Consider the following 23,495-nt stretch of genomic DNA (forward strand, 5'->3'; position numbering starts at 1 on the left):
GCTCTCTTTTATGAATGGGGGGCCGGAAGGGAACTTGTTGCAAGTTCCAAAGGCTAGATGTGGGTTGGGTTTTTTTTTATGAATGGATGGCAGGCAGCAGCTGCGCATGCACCACACCCCCCCAGTCTTGGGCTGAAGGTAAAGCAAACTGCAGCAGGCGCGGGGTGCATATGCAATGAGAAAAAATAAGGGGGGGCATGGGGTTATTTGCGGGGAGGGTGGAAGAGAGCATTTTGTTCGGGTTTGATCCCCACGCAGGAGCCTTCTGGTGAGTCCTTCCAATGTTCGAGGCGCCTGGTGAAGCCGAGCAGCGGCTGGGAGCGTTGTTCTTGCTACGTTTCTGGCAGTTGCTCTCGATTTTGCTGCTGCTCAGATGTAAAACTACAGAGGTCCCCGTTTCTCCGCACCCCAACTCCGAGTGCTGTAACGACAGCATGACATTTCCCCTTCCTCCCATGCAGCCTTCCTCCCGGCAGGACCATCTCCGGGCTAATTCCCTCCTGTCTTTGCCATTTCCAATGCGACTAGGGGAGTTGTGCTGATCTGCAGCGGGCAATGTTTGTGACCTGCAAAGCGCAGGGAAGCGTTGGACCACCATGAGTCAGATATTTCTACTGCGATTATTTTCTTCTCCACCCCCTTTCTCTCACCCCAAGGAAAACAGAGATTAACGCAAGGAATAGGGAACTCACATGATGTACTAGCACAAATGTTATCTTGCCTTTTCCGTTGAAATCTGTAGGTTGATCTTTACTCCTTGAGGTCAGCCAAGACTGGATTTTTCGAAATAACGCAATCTTTATACTATGTAATGGCTTTCATTAAATGGCATTCATCCCTGATTTAATCCCTCTGGAGTGCATGGGACTTCCCAGACTAGAGAGAAGCTGCTCCCTGTCTTACTGACGAACAATGAGAACATGCATCATGCTATGGCGAGGGAGAAGGAAAAACAAAGCAAAGGGAAAACAGCTCTTAGGAAAGCCTTTATTTAGGAGGAAATCTGATCATTTTGGCACACAGACATGGTGTACTTGCTTGTTTATCCAATGAATTTGCACATGAATGTGACTAGAGAGAAAGAGGGGAAATAGTCTGGAGTTGATGTTAGTGATCAGAATCTGGTATTCGATGTGGGTGGAAGAGTGACATATAAGATGAAACATCTTATTGCTGAAAATAGTTTGCCTTGCATTGTAGGTCATTTACCAGAAGTTAGGCTTCTAGTTCAGTCCTTCTACTGCAGCATAGCTATATAACAATATCTTATCATCAACACTGATATGCAAACTCTGCCGGGGACAATATATCTGATAGGCAATGTATGTTGATTTAACTTCAGTATAATGCATCGGGGTCACATTCTTCACTGATTTAGTCTTGCCACACCCCCAAAATTTTAATGACACCATCCTGAGGCTTTGGATGGCCTTGTGGCTGAAACTAGGCCTGTGAATTAGATGATTTGGGTTCTGAGCTCAGCTCAGCTGTTCTGCTTCTGTGTAGTTTTGTGCAAGTCATATATGGCCTGATCCAATCATTCAAAGCCCTTGAAGACATAGGGAGACTGGACCATAGGCTCCATTTTTCAGGTGCTGATCACTCCAACAACTGCTTATGTCCTGCCTCATTTCCCTTGAAAATCTTGGCCTGACTGTGGATGCTGAGTATTCTGAAAATCTCCTTATATGCTTCCCATTTCCATGGGTAATCAGAGACATTTTCCAACCAAAGAAAAATGTTCTTTAGGATCCTTGCACAGACAATGTTATCACTGTAGAAATTATTATAAATAGTAATTTGTTGTTTAATGCATTGTCGTCATTGAAGTGGACGTGTTCCAAGTGCTGAACAGATTTTTTTTTAAACTTTTTCCACTATTGCTAATGAAGAGTGCAGTGTTGTACACCGGGTCAAATATGTCACCTACATAAAATTATTTGTTTTGAAGAAGGCAAACCTTGTAGATTGCAGTTGGTGTGTAGTATAGTCATGTATTTTGTATGTTTGGAGTACAGGAAACCTTTCCAGTTATGAACAGGGGCTATTATTGGGCCATCCACAAATGCAAGGAGGCCAGCGAGAGAGGGAAACAGAGACGAGAAAGTCATTTATGTTCTCATGAAAATGCTTCATAATAAGACATTTAACAATCAGGGGCACATAAGACAAAACTGACCTGAGGTATGCTTTTATCTTCTAATGTATGCATTGAAAGATCTATTATCCTTGGACTTGGATAATATTAGTAGCTACCAGCTGACTGTTGGCTCCACCCCAATAGTAGGTATAATTGTAGTTCCGTGATTTGTAAAGTACTGTGAAATCTTCTGGATTAATGGTGTTACTTAAAATATTATTACTAGATATTAAACATGCAAGATTGACAACCTTTTTTTAAACAAATACCTAAAAAAATGGAAAATGGTTGCCCAAAGTGTTTTTCTTTGCTGCTATTGCTCACGTATAACATTATAGTTAAATAATTATATAAAAAGGCAGAAAAAAGGGATTTTTTTTCTGCATTTTCCTGTTCAGTAGATTAGTAAATGTATGGCTATCAGAAGAAAATATAAATGTAATTTTCCTGAAGAAGGAAATGCTATAGGGCTACCCCATTGTAAATGTTATTGCTGAAGTTGAGAAGTTCAAATGCACAAAGAGCTCTGGATCAGATCACTCTGAGGCAGCACTTCTGAGCCTTTATTTAAATTTTGCAAAAGTGCTGTACCTTTATGCTGTAGTTTTCCATGGTGTAGCTGTGCTGGTTCTAGAATATTAGAAAGGCAATATCTTTTACTGGGTGGGTGAGGCAATATCTTTTATTGGAACACCCTCTGTTAGTGAAAGACACAAGCTGTCAAGGGTACACAACACTCTTCTCCAGTTTTGACTTTTTCACCTATCAAAGTTGGTACAATAAAAGGTATTTCCTCGCCCTCCTTGTCTTCTGTAACTGGATAACATGAGATTCAAATGTACCCTCTCCCAAAAATTAGAGGTGTTCAAAACTAGGTTGTGACCAAGTGCATCTGCATAGCAAACGTAATGGAAGTTCTTTGCTCCTGTACAATATGTTTTACTCCATAAATCCTCACCTGCCTATGGGGCAACTGGTAAACTACAGGTTGAACCTCTCAGGACCTCAGGGTGTTGGACTACACTGGTGCCAAATGAGAGAATTTGCTGAACCCTGGGAGGTCAATATTGTAGTGAGTGGGTCTCGTTATTTTTATTTCACCGAGGCGAATAAATGGAACAGAGCTTGCAATGCTGCTTAGTAATGTGTGACACTACAGATACACCCTATAGATGCCTATGCCTAGCCAAGGCTTATCAGCTCTCTTCCTAATAAGTGTTAGTGTCGTTACACCATTTTACTGTATTGGCATAAGAAAATAAGTAGATAAAGCATGAAAAACATGCTTCCGTTTACCAGTATTGCCAGCACTTCCACTGCTTGCTAGGGATGTTAAATTGTGGGTAATTGACTAATCGAATAGTCTAGACTAATAGTAATAGACTAATCGATGTGAATAGGGCGTCTCCGCCTTTGAAGTGGAGCAACAGCTCTAGGGCTGTTGCTACACTTTAAAGGCGAAAGTGCCACACGGAGTCTGGGGTCAGTTGGGGACTCCCCAGCTGATCCTGGGCTCCGTGGGGCACTGCTGCTTTGAAATGCCACCGCAGGAGCCCAGCATCAGGCTCCTCCCGGCGTTTCAAAGTGGCAGCGCCATGTGGAGCCTGGGGTCAGCTGGGGACTCTGATCCTGGGCTCGGTGTGGCATGCCACTTTGAAATGCCGGGAGGAGCCTGATGCTGGGCTCCTGCAGCAGCGTTTGAAAGCAGCAGTACCCCAAGGAGCCCGGGGTCTGGCCCCAGACACCATACAACACTGCTGCTTTGAACTACCCCCTTCTTTGCCCCCACCACTTGCTGCCTCTTTCTGCTTGCTGCTCTCTCAGAAGACATGTAGGGGTAATTTAAAACAAAATAACAGCAGGACTGGTGACTGTAAATCAATTTTATGGGACTGCAGGACACTTGGCCACACCCACAATAAGAGGACATCCAACCAACTAAAATCATGCCGGACCATGGATGTTGGCAGAGTAGAGACTGCCGGACTAGAGGGGTTCAACTTGTATTATGTTATATCAAAGAAGCCTGATGCTATAATTAAACAGTATAATGATAGGCACAGCACAGTAAGGGTTTATAATCTTTGATATAGGAACTACTAATGGAATATGGCAGAGGGGAACCCACTAGGGATAACCCACTGCACTTGGAAAAGGAAACAAAATATTAGTCCCCAAGTGCTAGGGCACCAACAGCTAGAAATGGTGAAATTGCATCTGGAATAAGATTTTTTTTTAAGTATAATTTTGGGCAAACAAGAAGTTATCTATCAAGGTAATCTATTTCCTCCTTTGTTTCTGCTCCCCTCCCCAAATCTCACTTTATGTTGCATAAACAATGAGGAACCCTGTGACATCTTAGAGACTAACTGATTTGTAATTGGAAAAAAATTAAAAAACAACTAATAGTCCTGCAGCACTTTCGAGACTAACAAAAAATGTAGATAGTGTCATGAGCTTTCATGGGCACAACCCACTTCTTCAGATGAATAGAGTATTTATAAGTGGTCAGCCCAGGTGAGACCTTTTGCTGGGGAAGCAGGACAAAAACCAGGAGATGGTACGTGGCTGGGACCAGGAGCTGGGAGGGGAGCAGTCTAGGTTGGGGTGGAGGACCAGAGCCAGGCTCTGGGGGGGGGGGGGGGGGAGCTTCTGCCAAAGATGGATTATACTGACTGCTTCTGGTGACTGTGCTGACAAGTCTATTCTACAGTGTGTTCCTGTCTCGACTAATAAACCTCCTCTTCTATCTGCTATCTCAGAGTCAGACCTCACTGCGGATGTGGGGTGCAGGGCCCAGTGATTCTCCCACACTTTGCTTTCAAGGGCCTGTGCATGCCTGGAAGGTGACTTCATTAGGAGCCCATTGTTCCTCTGTGGTAGAAGGAATGGAACTTGAAGTGTGATATAAGCTTGCTTCCAGCTTGGGAAACCTTGTTACCTGGAGAAGAAAAATGAGTGAGTTAGGACAGAATTTGGGGTGAGTGACTTCAAAATCAGAGGGAGAGAGGGAGAGAGAGAGAGAATTACAAAATATTCAGGGCAAAACTTGACACTGACAACATCTGCAGCCTCATTAAGATAGAAGATACTGCAGCACTTCTGTACGGTTTGGTGGTTGGCTAAGCTGCCTGCTGTTTTGCAGTTTAAAGTGTTTGGGCCAATAAAACACTTTCAACCCATAACCATCTGGCTTTCTGCTCAGAACAGAGATTAGAAATTTAAATGTGACCATTTTGGGGTCAAACCCTGAGAAATGCCGAGATCTGCATCTCCCATTGACTTCAGCATATGCCCAGAAGAGCTGCTCAGGATGTAAAAGAGGAAATCCTGATGAATGGCAAAGGTATGACCCTGTTCCTGCTCTACTCCCTTCATTCTGTCCTTGGATTAATCCTGCTTGTACTCTAGATGGCAATAAAGTTTCAGGATTTGGTTGGGGCTGCTGACGGGTGGGAGGAAGAGAGGGCAAAGGGGGCAGTTGCCCCAGGGCCTGGCAATTTAAAAGTGCTCAAGGCTTCAGGCCATTTACATTACACGTGGTCTGGTCTGGGCGGCATTGAGGACTGGCTGAGGGATGGGTAATGCAGTTTAGGTGGTGCTGAGGGCTGGCTGGCCCTAGCTCCACCTCTTCTTGCTGAAGCCCCGCCTCTTCACAGGGCCCAGTGAAGTCTGTTGCCAGCCCTGGTTTTAATATTGTGCATCAGATTAAGTTGTCAATAGATTACAAATGACTTTGAAATGGACATTTTGTGCTCTAAGTTCTTATTTACTTTGTTTATGTGGAAACCAGTGGTCTATATAATTATACACTGTAGGGTATTATATCTGTTGAGTGACTGTGAGGTGATGGAAAAGCTACATTCATATATGGTTGAGGGCTTTTTAAAATTCAGGTTGACTCATCAGTGGGTTTCATGGTCTTATTATCCATTTTTTAAGTCTCAACCATTTTGACTTTCTGAATTACAACCTTACAGTGTACAGATACACAAATTTGCATGTCATCCTTGTGCAGGGTCCGTGTAACTCTTTGTATCATTCCAATTTTGGTATATATGCTGCTACGGTAAGGTAAGCTTCTCTGTTACGCTGAGAGTCCTCACCCATTGTGATAGCAGAAGTAACTCAATCCATCACCGCCCTTTCATTCTGCAGCTAATTTGCATGCCACAGTTTAATTTGTTATATGAAGGGAGACTGCACAGATGGTGCATTACTTGTCCAACTGCCCCTTACATAGATCAACACAAATCTCCCAATAAAATACAACTCCTGTACAAATCTCCAATGCTAATCCACACAACTGTCCCAGCATAACACAACTCACAACAATATAACCAGCACATACAGCGACCCCAAACATACACAGCCTCTTACTGCAACACAATCCTTTGGTCACTGCTCATGTAAATCCACACAATTCTCCCTGCATAGCACAGTCATCAGCAAATCAACAACACAATCATCATACTCAATAACCTCAAACATCACTCTGAAGCTTAGAATGTCTGGTGACTGTAGCATCAAGTGGTGTAAAGTGACCAGCATTCCTGACAGCTCTTTTTGTTTAGAATATTCCCTGGTTCAGTTATCACTGGGATTCACAGTCTCTTATTATCCAGTTTTAAAGTTCTTCTGGCCTTTTTTACATGAATAACTTCGTGAATGACACTGTGTGAAAGCACAAACTTCCCACTGTCCTCAGGGGAGTGCTACGGACAATGGTGATCAAATGACCGAGGGATAACAAGGGAGCACATTTCTGGCAACTTTGCTGATTATTATTTGCTGCCATTTGATTTGATTATTTGTTGCCATCTGTTTGTCAGCAAGCAGAGTGTGTTTTCAAATGTCATTTGCCCACGTGGCAAAACCCTTTCCTTGCGTTGCATGTTGGAGCATGCTGGAGCTGTTGGAAGGTCAGAATTCACACCCCCTTTCCCCTCCCCCCCCGAGCTGATTGGACCTAGGCAGAGTAATTCAAGTTACAGGCACAAATTTCCAAAAGGAGTAGAGTAGGAGGCCCTAGCTAGTGCATTTTCACAAACCTGGGTTTTCCAATGTTTTATGGTCGCTATCATTAGAGCGTAGCCTTTCTGCCCACTTACATAGATTCATACGTTCAATAGCCAGAAGGGGTCCCATGATCAGTTAGTCTGCTCTTCTTTATAACACAGGCCAGAGACCTTCCTCCTAATCCCTCCCCCAAATTCCAAGAGGAATTCTTATAGAACTCCCCCATCATAATTTTAAAATTGCCAGTGATGGAAAATCAAACAGGACTCTCCATAAATCGTTTAAATGGAGATTACAGTAGACGTCTTTGAATAAAGCACTACTCTAAATGAGCAATAATAACTTGATAACTGCAGAAGGCTTCAGGGAATATAATAATTAGCCCATGTACCCTGCCTTATCAAATATACTGGTAAGAACAACTGTTTTTTTAAGTATCAGAGGGGTATCCGTGTTAGTCTGAATCTGCAAAAGCGGCGAGGAGTCTTGTGGCACCTTATAGACTAACTGAAGTGTAGGAACACAAGCTTTTGTGGGCAAAGACCCTTTGCCCATGAAAGCTTATGCTCCTACACTTCAGTTAGTCTATAAGGTGCCACAGGACTCCTCGCTGCTTTTGTTTTTTTAAGGTGTTTCTATTTAAAAAGGACATGTGTTCTCCAATGTTAAAGCTCTGTGCATGGAGCTTTCCTCTCCCTCACTTTGTAAAGGTTACATTCCAGTTTACCATGATACGGCTAATTTTATAAACAATCATCTTTGCCGCTGGGAATGACAAGTTGTGTCGGGATTTATTATTTTATTTAATTTGAGTTAGTTCCTTTAAAAAAACAATTTGCAAGTGTGTTTGTGCTCGAGGCACCGCCTGACCTACAGCTTCGTTTATGTTAGACCAAACCCTACCCACCCTTCCAAAGCAGCTCTAATATTGGCCCCCAGACACCTCTCTTTCTATTTTGACTAATTTAGACTTCCATTCTTTTACTGATGCAGACTAATCTGTAGTAGATCCTCAACATGGAGCACAATTACTGCTGGCTGCTGGCTGCAGCAAAGTTGAAAATGGGTTTATCCATTCATATGGGTAGCAAGAGTAGCTAGAGTTGTTATAATACATATGAAAGAATTTTGGAAGAGGTACAAACATTTTTCATCAGGACAAAAGCCAACCACTGCTGTGTGGGGTTCAGGAGGAAATCTTCCCTGATCGGAGCTGCTTACTCTGAGGTTTCTTGCACCTTCGCATGAAATTCTGTAGCTGATAGTGGCCATTGTCAGTGACAGGATACTGAATGAGATTTCTCTAGTATAGGCAATTCCTGCTCTTCTGTATATGAAATGAGTTTAGTGATCTCAGGTCAGAGGACAGATGCATATGCTGTAATGTAATATCACCAGCTCCATCTGACTGGACTGGGAAAGGACCCTCCTCAGTTTACGGGTTATTTTGAGGGAAGGGTTTTCTCTCGAAATAACTCCACGGGGACCGAGTTTGATGACCCGAGATAGCGCTATTTGTGGGAAAATGGCAGTTCGCAATTATGCAAATGAAGCACGGGATATTTAAATCCCCACTTCATTTGCAATTTCGGATGTCTACATTTGTATTCCTCCCTCAAAGAAGGAATCAAGTATAGACATAAGTGAAATTGCAACTCCCCGGGGAAAACCTAATTCATGGATAGTCAACAGACAGACTATGGGTCAAATCTGGACCACCAGACATTTTAGAATGGACCCTGAAATTTGTATTCACTTATCATTATTTTTATTATTATTTTCTCTGGAGTCTAGACCTTGACTATACCTTGACAAAATATAATTGACCACCCTGGTATAATTTATACTGTTGAGATATTTCAGATGTGTAGCCAGTGGGACTCTCTTTAGCTACTTATGTTTTATCATGTTTATGCTAACTCTAAGACATGTACCCAGAATTTAGCCCTTTGCGGTCCTCCATGAAGCTTTGGGTTCCCTTCCTGGCATGCTTATAGCATTATGGAGATTTAGCATGCACATGGGATACTTGTGTGCAGGAATGACCAGTTCAGCTTCAAAGTAGCAAAATGCACATGCAATGTTTTATTTATATGCATATTGCAGTGAGTGTGAACTCACACAACTCTGAATGAGAGAAGCGACTTAAAATTTGGTCTTCATTCTGGAAATCAAAGAATGCCCATATAGGCAGTTTTGCCATCTGTGGCCAATGTCATGCTGAGAACATTTTTCTTTTTTTATTATTTGCTAACTATTTCCAAACACAGTGCATAACGGGAAACTGCAAAATGGAAACCTCCTGTTAAAAACGGGGAGCGTGAGGAGAGGGGATTGCAGTGTTTTATGGCCTGACTCTTAGAGGTATCTCATATCCTGGCTTTTAGCCTGTAATGTGCAATCTCTTTCTCTTACACCTCTTGCATCCATGCCATGTGTTTGGAAATAGCTTTAACCCTGCTGCAAAATATTGTAGTCTATGCTGCTGAAGGATAAGATGTTTCTGTGCTGGGCGCATTTGTGATTCTATTAATAAATGAAGTAGGTGAAATTGGACTGCTAATCTGTGTATAGTATCAAATGTATTGGACATATGTATGTTGGAGACAGACGGGGAAAGTCAAAATATTGGACTATTTCATCTTCCTCTGTTCTTTTATGTTTTGTTAACAGTATGTAGTTTATCGGTCTGTTATGGCTGGGAAAGAAATGAGCAGGAAGCCTGTTTGAATTGGCAATGTAGTGGCAGAGAAGCAGGCAATACCCTGGCCCCAGTCTGGCAAAAGTATAGATCTGCAATCTTTCGCCACAGCCAGATCCAGACTAACATATGGATGCCAGTCAAAAGGCCAGCTGTGGTAGAATTATTGCTGCCTTGGCAATAGAGATGAGGTAAGAGCTGGATTAAATACCTAAAGGCGCACACAACCATTTCATTAATTTTGCATGAGTCCCGGAGGGTTGGGACAGCTAATGGAATTTCTCTCTCCCTCATCTAGCCTCTCCCAATATCATAATAGATACCACTTCCCTTTTCTACTGCATCTTGCGCCGTCCTCCTTAGACCAGAGAGTTTGACGATCTAGAACAGGGTGGGCAACAAAGTGGTGGCGGTTCACTGGGATTAGCCCATGGTGGGCCACTGCCACTGTACCTACCTGCACCTCCATATTTAGGGTGATCACAGTTCCCACTGTCTGGGAATGGTGACTCGCAGCTAACGGAAGCTGTGATTCCCCCGTACCTGTGGAGGCGCAGGTAAATACCGCGGTGTAGGGGCCCACCAGGTGCTAACCCTGACAGACCGGAGCTGGCCCATGGGCCGGTATTTGCCCAGCCCTGATCTAGACCCTCACTGCTCAGTTTCTCAATTCTGGGAGGCAAACCTCCATCAGCTCTCACTTTAGAGAGGAGATGAAGGTCGAAACAGCATCCTCGATGTATGATCCTAGAGATGGTAGGATGCTGGCTCTCTCAGTTCTGCAACAGTAGCACCCGAAAGGTTCCACAAGTCTTATCACCCTATGGGATCTGAAACGTCCCAGCATGCAGGGCAGAATTGATAGAGTCTGGCCCGTATTGCCAGAGTACAGTAATACTAAACAGTGCTAGCCCATCTTTCTCCCAACCATGGTTCTCAAAAGCCTTGATGAACATTTCTGCATTGAACCCTGGCAGCCCCCGGTGAGGAGACTGCACTCCATTATCCCCGTTTTACAGATGGAGAAATGACATGTGTCTACCTCCACTGTGCAGAGAAGAGCTCTGGGTTTTCCTCTTGCCTCATCAGGCACCTGTTGCTCGTATCCTGGAATTACTCACATCCGACAAGTCACATCAGCTTTGCATAATTAACACCAACTGCTTCGCTTCCTTCCTTCCCTTGCAGTTTTGTTCTGTTGCATTACCTGGCTATAGACACGTGCTCAATTTCATTCTTGAATCCGAATCAAAAAGCAAACAGGAGTCTGGCTGACTGGGAATGGCTTCGGGTATGGAGGAGGGGAACATGGCATCTTTGTCCCTGGTGCAGAATGGGCTGTTGGAACAGAATGAGCTACTGGTGCTATTTAGTTACTTTCACCCCTGCTTAAAGGGCTTACATTTTTCAGGCACAAACTGGTCCTCTACAAAGCAGCATCTCTGAATAAGCTCAGCTCTGTTGAGATGAGAGGTGCTTACAATGGGAAATGCTGTTTTCCAGAGCAGGTTGCTCAGCTCCCTGTGATTCCTATCACAGGCACATGCTAATATCCCCCAAATGCAGTCTTTGACTATAAACTGTGTAAGCCGACCCTATTCCTTTTCTCAGTCCCATGTACCTGACTGCAGGCACTTAAGCATGAGTCATTTTCTATATCTGAGGAGTCCCACTGACACCAATAGGATTCTTCATGTGTGTAAAATTATTCGTGTGTGTTTATGAATGTGGGCTGTATAATTGTAGATTATAGTGGATACAATATTTGGCTTGTGGGGAAGCTTGGTAATTCTAGATGTACATACTCACTTCCTGATTTTTGCTTTTCAAAATGTTGCTAGCGTTAGGATAACCACTAAGGTTCAGCACGCCTGTGAAATATTTTTGTCTCCATTTTCCAAGTTGCTGTGCAGATACTGTGTTCTGTTTATGTCTCAATATGAAAATCTGAGGTAAACAAAAATATTATCAAAATATTTTGCACTGACTTAGGACAAAAATCCCTAGAGTTGAGCAGAAGTTCTGCAACTGGCACCCAGCAAGATAAGGACTTTAGGGCACATCTTCACTTACCACACCAGAGATTGATGTTCTGGCATTTGATTTAGTGGGTCTAGTATAGACACCCCCCCTCTCTTCCCACAGTGGGGAAGGCACCAAGCTCAGCCTGAGGTAAACCGACTCAGCTACTGTTCTACAGAGCTAGAGTCAATTTACCTCAAGCCGAGCTTGCCACTTGTCCCTTCTGCAAGAGGTCGATGGGAGCTAATGCTCCCTTCGGCTTCCCTTACTCCTTGCAACTGCAAGGAGTACAGATGCTGGCCGGAGCTGCCCTCAGCATTCGATTTATGGGTCTAAACTACACCCACTAAATCAAATGCCAGATTGTCAATCTTTGACGCAGCGAGTGAAGACGTGCCCTCAGTTATAAAGATTTAAGGGGATTCTTTTTGGAGGTTGCTGGACATAGACAAGATCTGTGGTACTTTTTTATTTACAGGCTGGCAGCATCCTGTCTTCAGACAGTCTCCCTCCTAATATGGACATTTGAACCATAGACTCCACAAACATGACATTAAAACCACTCAGCATCCATAGAGGATTCCTTGACAATTTGATGTCAGCTGTTGCACAGTAGAACAACCAGTGGCTTATGAGAAATAGATTTTTGTTTCTGAAATTGATTACATCAACTCAATTACCTTATTTTTTTTCTGAATATTTATTTGCTGCTCAAGTCAATAATCTCCAGAAACACAATTCTGCTTATAAACTTAATTATTGGGCTGAATTCCCAGGTATCCCCAGGTGGCTTAGACATTTCTAGCAACTAAATGAACAAGTGCAAATACATGGTTATAAGGAGGTGAAAACAGTAATTTTAAAATTTGTATTAGCATAGCATCTAAGCTCCCTGGTCCTGGACCCAGGACCCTTTGTGCTAGGTGTTGTACAAACACAGAACAAAAAATAAGTTCCTATTTCAGAATTTACATGCTACATAATGAAATATATAGTATAGTTTTCTTGCTCTTCTTCTTCTAAGTTAGTCACATCTGGAACAAATTGGTTGTTTTTATGAGTTCACAAGAAGTTCTTTATGATAGTTATATCTTCCTTTTAAAATGCAATGAGAGTAAATGCAAAAGCAGAATATGATACTTTAAAATAGTGTTCACTATCACCCATTGCTTAAATGTATATATGGTACTTTATATTTGTGAAATAGGAAAGAAAACATCCTGAATTTCCAGATGGAGAAAGACTCTTCTCTGACAAGCACAGCCCAGTATGGTAAAATATTATTATGAAATGTCAGAACTAGCGGAAAGCAGCATTTTACTAGCCTCTGTGTAATATATTACTGCAGCAATAAATAAATTACAGGCCTGTGTGTTCTTGAGAAGTACAAATTCTGGTCTTGATTGCTTTTCTTACCCCTCCCTGCATTCATTCATAAAGATAACTGCAAACTAGTAACAATAATCTGGAAAATAATGTATCCTCTATTAACAATAATATTCTATTAAATTTTAAATAGAAGTGACTTCACTTTTTTCCAAATGGGAAACAGAATTTTTCACTGCAAAGCTGGTTTAGCAGTGATCTAGTTAGTTCACAGTGAAGCAGACACTGAAAAAAAAAGTCAGGCAGATTACATTTCTGTAGTATACTGTGGATAGACGGTAACGAGAGAAATCAAAAGTTTTCACATTTGTGCAATGGATGCTGAAATCAGAGCAGAGGACAATACATGTTTATTACAACATAATTAAGCAATTGAAGTACAGATAATCTGACTATCTATTGATCAACATCTACAATAAATGAAACAGCACAATATAAAACTCAAACATAAGTGATTCAATTTCAATTCCTTTATTAGATTTTTTTCTTTAGATTTGGGCTTAATCCCAAAAACTATTTTCTGCTGCTTCTTTTTTAAATTCCTTCAATTAAAAATATATGTTTCCTTACTATAGAAATACTTGGTTGTGGAAAATCATCTTGGAGCTTTTAGGTAAGATATTAGGGCTCTTTTGTTTTTTTTAATTAAGCATATGTACAGATCATCTTAGCTTGCAACCATTTGATGACTATCAAAGCACTTTTCCTGTTGAATTAAATACACAATTAAAAATTTGTCCAAATAGAATCAGAAGGATCTATATATAATTAGTTACAAAAGCAGTAGTGGTGGCAGCTCCTATACTTGAGGTTAAGATTTAAAATGCCGGCATTTTACTGAGAATAAGCTTCCATTGCTTTACAGTTAGCCAAGTGTCTATACTCTTGTAAAACTACTGATTTTTTTTCCAATTGTAAATTAATTTTGAGATAGATGGAGGATCTTCTCAAAGGGTTGTGGTGAATGTTTTAATCCAACCTTCACTCTGGGCTGTAATAATGTGACTTTAAATATTGTCTTCAGGGTTTAACTGTTGCAATGAAAACGTTAAACGGGGTGGGTGGGTGAGAGAGAATTGTAGGACAAAAGACTAGGACACTTGGTGATGAAAGAATCATTTACTTCTGCGGCTATACAGGAAGGGCTAACATAGTCTAGAGAAAATGCATTTCCTTTCAGTGCGTTCTGAATTCACATCCACAGGGAAGACGAGCCAAACCGATCGAGAGGCGTTTATACTCCTGGTTATCGGGGGAGGGGGTGACGATCAACTTTAGATTGGAGGCGCAATATCACACCCGGTGGTGGAAAGCATCAGGCGACACCATTAACCCCAGCACCTCCTCGCTCAGCCCTGTTTCCTTTCCCTGCCCTCCTGCAAGTAGCTGGAAGCGGGTGGGGACTGGGTGCTTGTGTGAGTGCAAACTCCTCTCCCTGCTGCTCGCTGTCACGGACTAATGCAAGCCCTGAAGTCCGTGCTCCCTCCGGCCCAGCTGGAGGGTCAAGGGCCGTGCTGGCGCTCGAAAGCTGCGGACGGTCCTTTCTTTGCAAAGCGTGGCCGTTCCCGCTGCATTATTTTTAACTTGACCCTGCAGCAGAGAACGAGGCGGGCGTGGGGGGTGGGCTGCTCTGTGGCTTTAAGGACTCCGCGATCAGCCTGGCAGGCGCCCCCGCGCCTCACAAAAGAACAGGATGTTGTTGATTTGTAACCAAACCACAGAGAGGAAATGATTGTAAATTTCCTCTAAACATCCCCACTGTCTGCCTCCCTCCCGCCTCCGCCTCCGCCTCCCCCGCGTTAGCGGAGCTGCTGCGGCTTGCAGTTTCCAAAGGGGATTTTCTGCTGGGCAAATGGATCCCACCTCGTTTTGCAGCTCCCCTCCCCCGCCTTTGCCTTAATCTGATTTTACTTAGCACATGACTGACACCTTTTGGGCGTGGGCGGGGAACACTGCAAAGGTCGTTCAGCAGGTCGAAGGCGTCTGGATAGATGGGGGTGTCTGTCTCCCTTCACAGTACGAGTTGCATTATCTCTGGGTATCCTAAATCGATTACTATTCAGGATGCTACAGGAGAATAAATGTGTAACTCAGCCCCTTCGACTGCCTAGCTTGATACAATTACCACATCTTAGCACCTTCCGTTCTGATTTCCTTCTCATCCCCTCCTTCAAACACCCAGACAACATACACATAAAAACCAGAAAACGGCCAGGGGACTGTCAGATTTCAAAGGAATCTCTTCCAGGAACAGGATTTACTTTTGCTTTAAACCAGCTGTCGATCAATATTTAATGCAAGCATTCGTGGCCCCAATTCAGCAGGTTTTATTGTGGAAAAATTCCTGTTGACTTAAGTAGGAGGTTTGCTTGAGTAAGGATAACAGGAGTGGGAGAATGGTGTGGAAACTTACAGCAGGACAAGGGAGAAAAGTAAAGTTTCGTTTATTTTGCCTTTAATCAACGTTTTTTTTTTATTAACAATTATTTAAATGGGCAAGATCTTAGTTGCTATTGCTGGAAAATACCCGAGGAAGAGTGTGTAACCTTCAAAGCTTGTCTTACCAAGGGAAGTTGGTCCAATATCAGATATTACTCTGAGTTCTTAGTTGAGGTCTCTAAGCACAAATCTCCTGCTAAACCTACTAGATTTTTTGTTGTAGTTTTTTATCAGGGGACTTACTGATAATAATGAGGTGCAGACTATAGGAAAGAGGGACATTTGTGCAGTATAGTAGTGAATGATATGGTGACACTTAAAGGGGTGGTATTGATTTCGCCATATTTGGGGTCGGGAAGGAATTTTCCTCCAGGGTAGATTGGCAGAGGCCCTGGAGGTTTTTCGCCTTCCTCTGTAGTATGGGGTACAGATCACAGCTAGAGGATTCTCTGCATCTTGGGGTCTTCAAAGTATTTGAAGGCTTCAATATCTGAGATATAGGTGAGAGGATTATTCTAGGAGGGGCGGGTGAGATTTTGTGGCCTGCACTGTGCAGGGGGTCAGACTAGATGATCATAATGGTCCCTTCTGACCTTAAAGTCTATGAGTCTATGATTACTGACACACAAAACCTTATCATAGTTTAAGAAAACTGACCCAGATGGCTAAAAATATCTGACACTGAGGCTGTCCCATAATAATGATCAGAAAAATATGACACGTGGTTGTCACATCACCACAGTGATTAAGACCCCATTGACAATTTTAATTTTATTGTTATAAAAAATATTTTTCTAACTTGGAGAAAAGGGGAACAGCATGTGTGTTGTATCCCTGTCTGACTTCTGTCTAGGAACCTAGAAGTCAGTCCCTACCCTTTGTATTTAAAGAAACCTGAATTCCAATTATTAAGATGTAGTCTCTCCTTTTGGAGGATAGAAGACCTGCAGGTCATTCTCATCCCCAGTTAAAACTGCTAGATAATAGGATGCAACACTGACATTAACTTTAAAAGGAAAAGTGAATAAAGTGAAACCACCACCCTGTCAATGAAGCTAATGAAATATACATAGAATTTCAGGATTATTTAGGTTGGAAGGTAACTCTAGTATCATAGAATACTAGAACTGGAAGAGACCTTCAGAGATCATCAAGTCCAGTCCCCTGCCCTCATGGCAGGAATAAACACCATCCAGATCATCCCTGATAGATTAGTTATAGAAATGTAGCCGAGTAGTTCGAATTAGAGGGCCTAATTCGAACTACCTACTCTGTGCCGCGTGTAGCCGCAGGCACGGAGTCCGCATTAAGGGGGATTTAAAAATGGCGGCGCCCGGCAAGATGCAAATGAAGCCTGGGATATTTAAATCCCGGGCTTCATTTGCAACTTCAAATGCCTACATTAGCCACCCTAGTTCGAACTAGGGTGGCAGTGTAGACATACCCTCACTTCCCATTCTGTATTCCTTCCTAAGAGGAGTACTTTGCATTTGTCCTTATTAAACTTCATTCTATTTACCTCAGACCATTTCTCTAGTTTTGAATTATGACCCTATCCTCCAAAGCACTTGCAACCCCTCCCAGCCTGGTATCATCTGCATACTTAATAATATTACTCTCTATGCCATCATCTAAATCAGGGGTGGCCAACCCATTCTGGGCAAAGAGCCAAGATATTAGTTGATCCAGCGCGAAGAGCTGGGGCAAAGTTGTCGAGCAAAAAAACAAACAAACAAAAAACCGTGTTTAGAGGCTTTTTGGCCACATCAGGCTCCCACTGGTTGACGCCATCTTTAATTCTCCATCTTTAATGGCCACGCCGGTTGGCTCCCCTGCCCAGGTCAGCACAGGGAGCTGGGAGGAGAGGGTCATTTGGGAGGGCATGGGCGTGGCTTTACAAGCCATGGGGGGAGGTGGTTCACGAGCCGCATCCTGGGGGGGGAGGGGAAGAATCACGGGTAGGCCACGGCTGATCTAAATCTTTGATGAAGGTATTGAACAGAACTGGTCCCAAAACAGACCCCTGTGGAAACCCACTAGTTATTCCCCTCCAGCAAGTTTGTGAACTGTTAATAACTACTCTCCGAGAACAGTTATCCAGCCAGTTATGCACCCACCTTATAGTAGCCCCATTTAAGTTGTATTTCCCTATTTTTGTGATAAGAAGGTGTCATGTTACTGAATTTTAAGGGGATCAGACAGGTCACTGCTGTACCCATGGGCGGGGGGAAGGGGTTGCCCCAAAGTCTGTACAAAGGGGGCCATGTGAGATGTCAAATGAAACCTTATGTTCTACTGATTTTAGTATGTTATTCATGTAGGTGGGTGATATCTCTATGTGGAGTTATAAATATGTAATCTGTGTTGATGCTGGAAGATTCTCTGTCTGAGACAGAGCAATGGGCCAGGAATGGTCAATCAGTGACTATGCTAATTAGCAAGGCTCCAGGGACAGGCTCTCAGAGAGGCCAATACACACCTGAGGAATGTGTCTGGGACCTGCAAACCAGCCAATATCATGACTGCTGACATGGGACACAGAGATAGGTCACTGAGCCATGTGACCTGCTCCAGCTTGGAAGATATCAGGGATGGATTTAAAATGCCATGAGGCAGACTCCATCTTGCCTTCAATTCTGCTACTGATTCCAGATGCAGCCTTGTGAGGAACAGCGAGCCGGGAAGAATCGTTGACCCATCCTGACATAGGATGTACACCAGAGACTTTTAAGATAGCAGTTTATAACATCTCTGCTAAGAGCTTGCATTGAGAACTTGGTGATTCGATGCATGTAATGTATTCTCCTTAATAACCTTACTCTCAATGCTTTTCTTTCTTTTATTAATAAACCTTTAGATTTTAGATTCTAAAGGATTGGCCCAGCGTGATTTTGTGGGTAAGATCCAGAGTGTAAATTGACTGGGAACCGTGGCTGGTTTCTTGGGACTGGAAGAACCCGTTCAGTGTAGGTGAGATTGGGTTCTATAACATCTCACCTGTGTGTTAGGCCCAGGGCTAATTGGCAAAGGGACAGCTGGAGTGTCAGAGGGGTTTTGCTCGGTATGACTGGTTTGTGACCTGTTTGGGAAGGTCTCCGATCAGGGGCTGTAAGGAGCCCTGAGTTTGAGCAATTCACCCTGAGCGGACACCCTCAGCAGTGCCCTGACTCGGCCTGGTCCATTACAGAAGGTCATGCGAGACTGTATCAGATGCTTTACTAACGTCTAGTTATACCAGGTCCACAACTTCTCCCTTATCCACAAGACTTGTTATCCTATCAAAGAAAGCTATCAAATTGGTTTGACATCATTTGTTCTTTACAGGGGATCAAGTCCAAAACTCTGCAATGTAGCTGAACTGATCTAATCATTTCGAAACCATCATTAATGCAAGCTAGCCTTGAATGTCCTCAGTGATTCCATAATTTCCCTTGGCACCCAGTTTTCTTGCCGATCTGTGCTTTCTTCAAAGTCTGTTTTTCCTGCTCAGGGTTAACCTCATTTCTGTACTGTCCTTGCTGACTAGTGAGAATAATTGAGTCTTGTTCCACTGATAGCATCCCTTTGTAGATGGCCCTGCTTCTCTGCATTTTTCTGTTCTCTAGACAGAACATTTCTAGTTCCCTGAAACTTTACTCATAAGCATAATTTTCTCAAATTGATTGGGAGTCTTATCGAGGGTACAGTAATACCCCTCTGGATAAACTAGATATTCTAGGGTGAACCCAGAGAGGTTTCTTCAAGGAAAGTGGGGACTCTCCAAATTGATTTTTTAATGAGAAGTTAATGAAAGAATAGACAAAAAATGTGACCCAGTTAATTTTCAAACAAAGCTTTTGATAAAACTCCCTCATGCAACTTCTGATTCAGCGAGGCATTTAAATATTGTGAGCTGTCCCATCGACTTCAATGCACCGTTAATATGCTTAAAAATTAGCATGTACTTAAATGCTGTGCTGTCCTGTGGATATAAATAACTCTTAAGAAAAATAAATAACAATATTTTCTTTTGTACATTGGGAAGGACTGATAGACACCCTGATGTTAGGATCCAGAATTCTAGACCCTCCTCTAAAATTCAGGAGTTTGGTGGCTAGTGTTTTGGTGGGTATCCCTCTTTTTCAGTTAGTCTCCAGAAACAGAGAATGTGATGAGCAATTGTTCATCAGAATGGAAAGAAGCTAGTAGTGAAGTGTCCCATTATTGGTCCAGCAGTTGTTCACTATATCAATGCTTTGCACAAGCAAGTGAAGAGTGAGCTGATGAAATTTGCCAGTTGCACTTTGTATTATTTATGTTGGTTATTTTTTGTTAGGATTGCAAGAAACTCCTGATGGATTTAAATGCCCTTAGAGAGGATGGGCAGGGCAGGAGATGAAATGCAATGTGGACAAATACAGAGTAATACACATCAACATAAATAGTCTAAAATTCAAATTTAGTGGGCTCTGACTTGCCGATTACTTCAAAAACAGACTTTTGAAGTCACTGTGCACACCTTGTGGAGGTATTACCCATTATGCAGTGCCAGACTTTCTAACATGCAGCCTAAATTAGAAAAAACAAAAGTGAAGGTTTGGATGAATTAAACAAAACACAGGGACTAGTAGGCTGCGATGTCTACAAAAATAGATAACACTGTCTCCATCTCACTTTTGGAGTGAACAAATGTAAAGGATAATGTCTGGGGTAGGAGTTGGAGGGGGAGGAGCGGAATAGGAATATCAGGCTGCTGGTGGGTAGAGGAGGTGCTTGAAAGGGGAAGAGAAGGTCAGTGGTGTGGAGGAGGGCACATCTGTGTCTGCTTTTAAATGGTGCTCCTCCTGCCCTGAATACAAGTAATAAATAATAGCACAGATAATACTGGAATGGTATGTCATGCAGACATGGGGAGCAACTCCATAGTTAAGGTGATGCTGAAACTTGTACTCCAAGCAGGCCTGACATCCCATTTTCCCCCTTTTAAAGCTTGAATTCAGCCTCTCCATTAGGCACAATAACTCGTCTTGGGAGAACTTAATTTTCATGTAACTAAAAGCAAGTGCAAGTTTTAGAAGGGGAAACAGTTAGACATGCTCCCTTTTAAAAGTTTGCCCTGTTTGTCTCATGTTTCTTTGGTTTCCTCTTGCTTAAAAACTTCAATGTTCCAAAAGGCTTCGAATTTCACCTAGTAACTCATCTTTATTGTCTCTTGAACATATCCACACTCAGGCTCTTAAAATGTAGGAGTTACCGTTCTAGCTTCTCATAACCAGTTTTGGAGTAGAAAACTGGTGGAAATGAGTTGCCAAATGTTTCCATCCTCCAATGTCTCTCAATCAGAGCTTAACTACTAGGGTGCAGCATTTTATTTTGGGAGCGGAAGGGCAGCATTGCAAAGAGAAATGTAATGAAAAGAACTAGGCAAAGATAATGAGGTAATAAGCATAGAGGTTGGCAGTGAGTGCTGGAGAGAACTTTATGGCAGCCACTGTCTGTAGCTCCCTAGTGACGCTGAAGATTTTTATTTCCCAACCTGGTTCCCTTGTTCCATGAGGCCCTTCTTGCTCTCCTGTAACCCTATTCCATATAGAAAATCACTAGAGGTTGAACATCTCTAGTCTGGCACCCTTGGGACTTGACTGGTTTGTAACCAGAGAATTTTCCAGACTACGGGGGCAGGGGTGTCAATATTGTCTAGCAGCATTACCAATTCTTCCACTACTTTGGCTCTTAGAGGACATTTAGGGGTAAATTAGAAATTAATAACAGAACAGAACACTGAGAGCCAGGACTGGTGGTTGTGAACAAACTTTATGGGACTGGAGGACACTTGGCCACATCCATGAAAAGTGGACATCTACTAACTAAAATCATTCTGCACCACGGATGTTGCTGGACCAGAGTTCTGGATTAGAGAGGTTTAATCTGCACTTTCTTTGAATTGTAAGGTTGTTTATTTAAATCAGTGCTTGTTAATAATGAAACAAATCATCAGATTTGGTTACCTATAGTAAATTAGTGTCTGAGATGGAAAAGGTACAAAGAAGGTCAACAAAGGTGTTGAGGTGTGGAAAAATTTATGTATAACAAGTAACAACAGAGGCTATAGTGGTATATGGGCTTTGTCTACACTTCTAAAAATTAAAGTACAGTGCTCTACGTACAGCCACCTCCACGAGGGAAGTAGTAAACAGAGTAACAGTAAAACAGCACTGTAGCCCAATTTACATTGGCACTTTACAGCATTGTAACTTGCTGTGATCTATATGTGTGTGTGTGTGTTTATAAGAAAATGAGTCGTTTGATTAAAATACTACAAAAGAGAGTTGTTTAATTAAAGTAGTGATTGGTAAATGTAGAGCACCCAGAAAAGAATACAGCTTCATACAGTATATAGCCAAGGCTGTGATTTCGGCCTTGTATTTAGTAAAAGTCATGGGCAATAAACAGAAATTTAGCCTGTGACCTGACCATGACATTTACTATAAATACCCCTAACTAAACCTTGGGCAGGGGGCTGCTGCTGCGGGGGTAGGAGGAGGGCAAGGTCATCTGAGCAGCCACTCCTTTGGCTGCCCAGGAACTGACATTATTTCAAAATAACAAAACGAGCGTCTACACAGCAAGCCATTATTTCAAAATAATGTTGAGCTGGAGGACTTTTTACTCTGACTCCTGTAACCCTCATTTTGCGAAGAGTAAGGGAAGTCGGAGGAAGAGTGCTCTTCCTTCGACTTCCTGCTGGGTAGACAGCACCAAAAGCTGAATTAAGCTATTTCGACTTCAGCTACGCAATTGACATAGCTGAAGTTGCGTATCTTAATTCGACTTTTGCCCTGCTGTGTAGACGTACCCCCTGGGGCCAGCTGCCCAGAATCAGTCATACTGGCTGCTGCAGAAGTCACAGAGGTGGCAGAAAGTTATGGAATCCATGCTTTCTCCCACGATCCCACCTACCTACCCCCTACACACCAGGGAACTCTTGGAGTGAGCAGAACTCTGGAAGTGCCAGGTAGGACTAGGGGGTGCAGCTAAGAGGAAAGTGAAGGGGTTGGGATGAAGGGAGCACTGTGCAGAAGGTAGGGAGCAAAGGGAGCACTGCAAAGGATGGAGGTGTAGGGTTTGGGGAGCCTATGGATGCAGGAACAGTGAGAGCAAGGCTGGGTGGGAGTGAGACTGGGTGGTTTTCAGGGTGGGTGGGTTCAGGGTCATGCACATTGTTAATTATCCCTTGTTTTAGTATTTTTTCTTCCATAACAATTTATTTATTGTTAGTAACAAGTGCACATGACCTCATTATTGGTGCACAAGACAAAACTCACTCCGCTCATGGATGGGAAATCTTAGAGGGAACACTGGTTGTGACTAATGAAATTCTATTTGCTTAGAGCTTTTCCGACAGCTGCAATTGGATACAGTATTCCCTAACCTGGGTGTGGCAGACAGTCAGCCCAGAAACTAATTTTAATTAACATTCTCCTCTTCTGTGAATGGGGATGTGTCCTGGAATGCTGCATTCCATCTCATCACTCCTCCCGTGGTACTTATGTGACACCCTGTTGAATTTTTGCCAGGTGAAGACAAACCTTGTATCTCCACATCTCTGTATGGCATTGTAGTTTCCTGGCAATGTATTTCCATGAGAGAGGCTTCTCTAGACAGGTGTTGTGTTTGTATTATTTTCAATTATATAGCTTAAGAATGAATCCTATTTGTCTAATATTTGTATGTTGGACAGTGCCAGCACAGGGGTGGGCAATAACTGGCCCACGGGCCGGACGTGATTTGCCACCAGCAGACTGCTAG

The 23,495-nt window shown here is 42.8% G+C and overlaps 1 long non-coding RNA gene and 1 pseudogene across 1 annotated transcript in view; one reads left to right on the plus strand and one right to left on the minus strand.

The window, feature by feature from the left end:
• Positions 1 to 23,495, plus strand: part of LOC102452409 (uncharacterized) — a 125,691-nt gene continuing 102,196 nt past the window's right edge. The window contains exon 1 of the long non-coding RNA XR_012896346.2: positions 1 to 138. This is a non-coding gene — a long non-coding RNA (uncharacterized LOC102452409). The remainder of the gene's footprint in view (positions 139 to 23,495) is intronic.
• Positions 6,114 to 6,213, minus strand: LOC149523509 (U6 spliceosomal RNA; annotated as a pseudogene).

This window comes from Pelodiscus sinensis, chromosome 16, assembly GCF_052426305.1.
Source record: "Pelodiscus sinensis isolate ZL-2025 chromosome 16, ASM5242630v1, whole genome shotgun sequence".
NCBI lineage: Eukaryota > Metazoa > Chordata > Testudines > Trionychidae > Pelodiscus > Pelodiscus sinensis.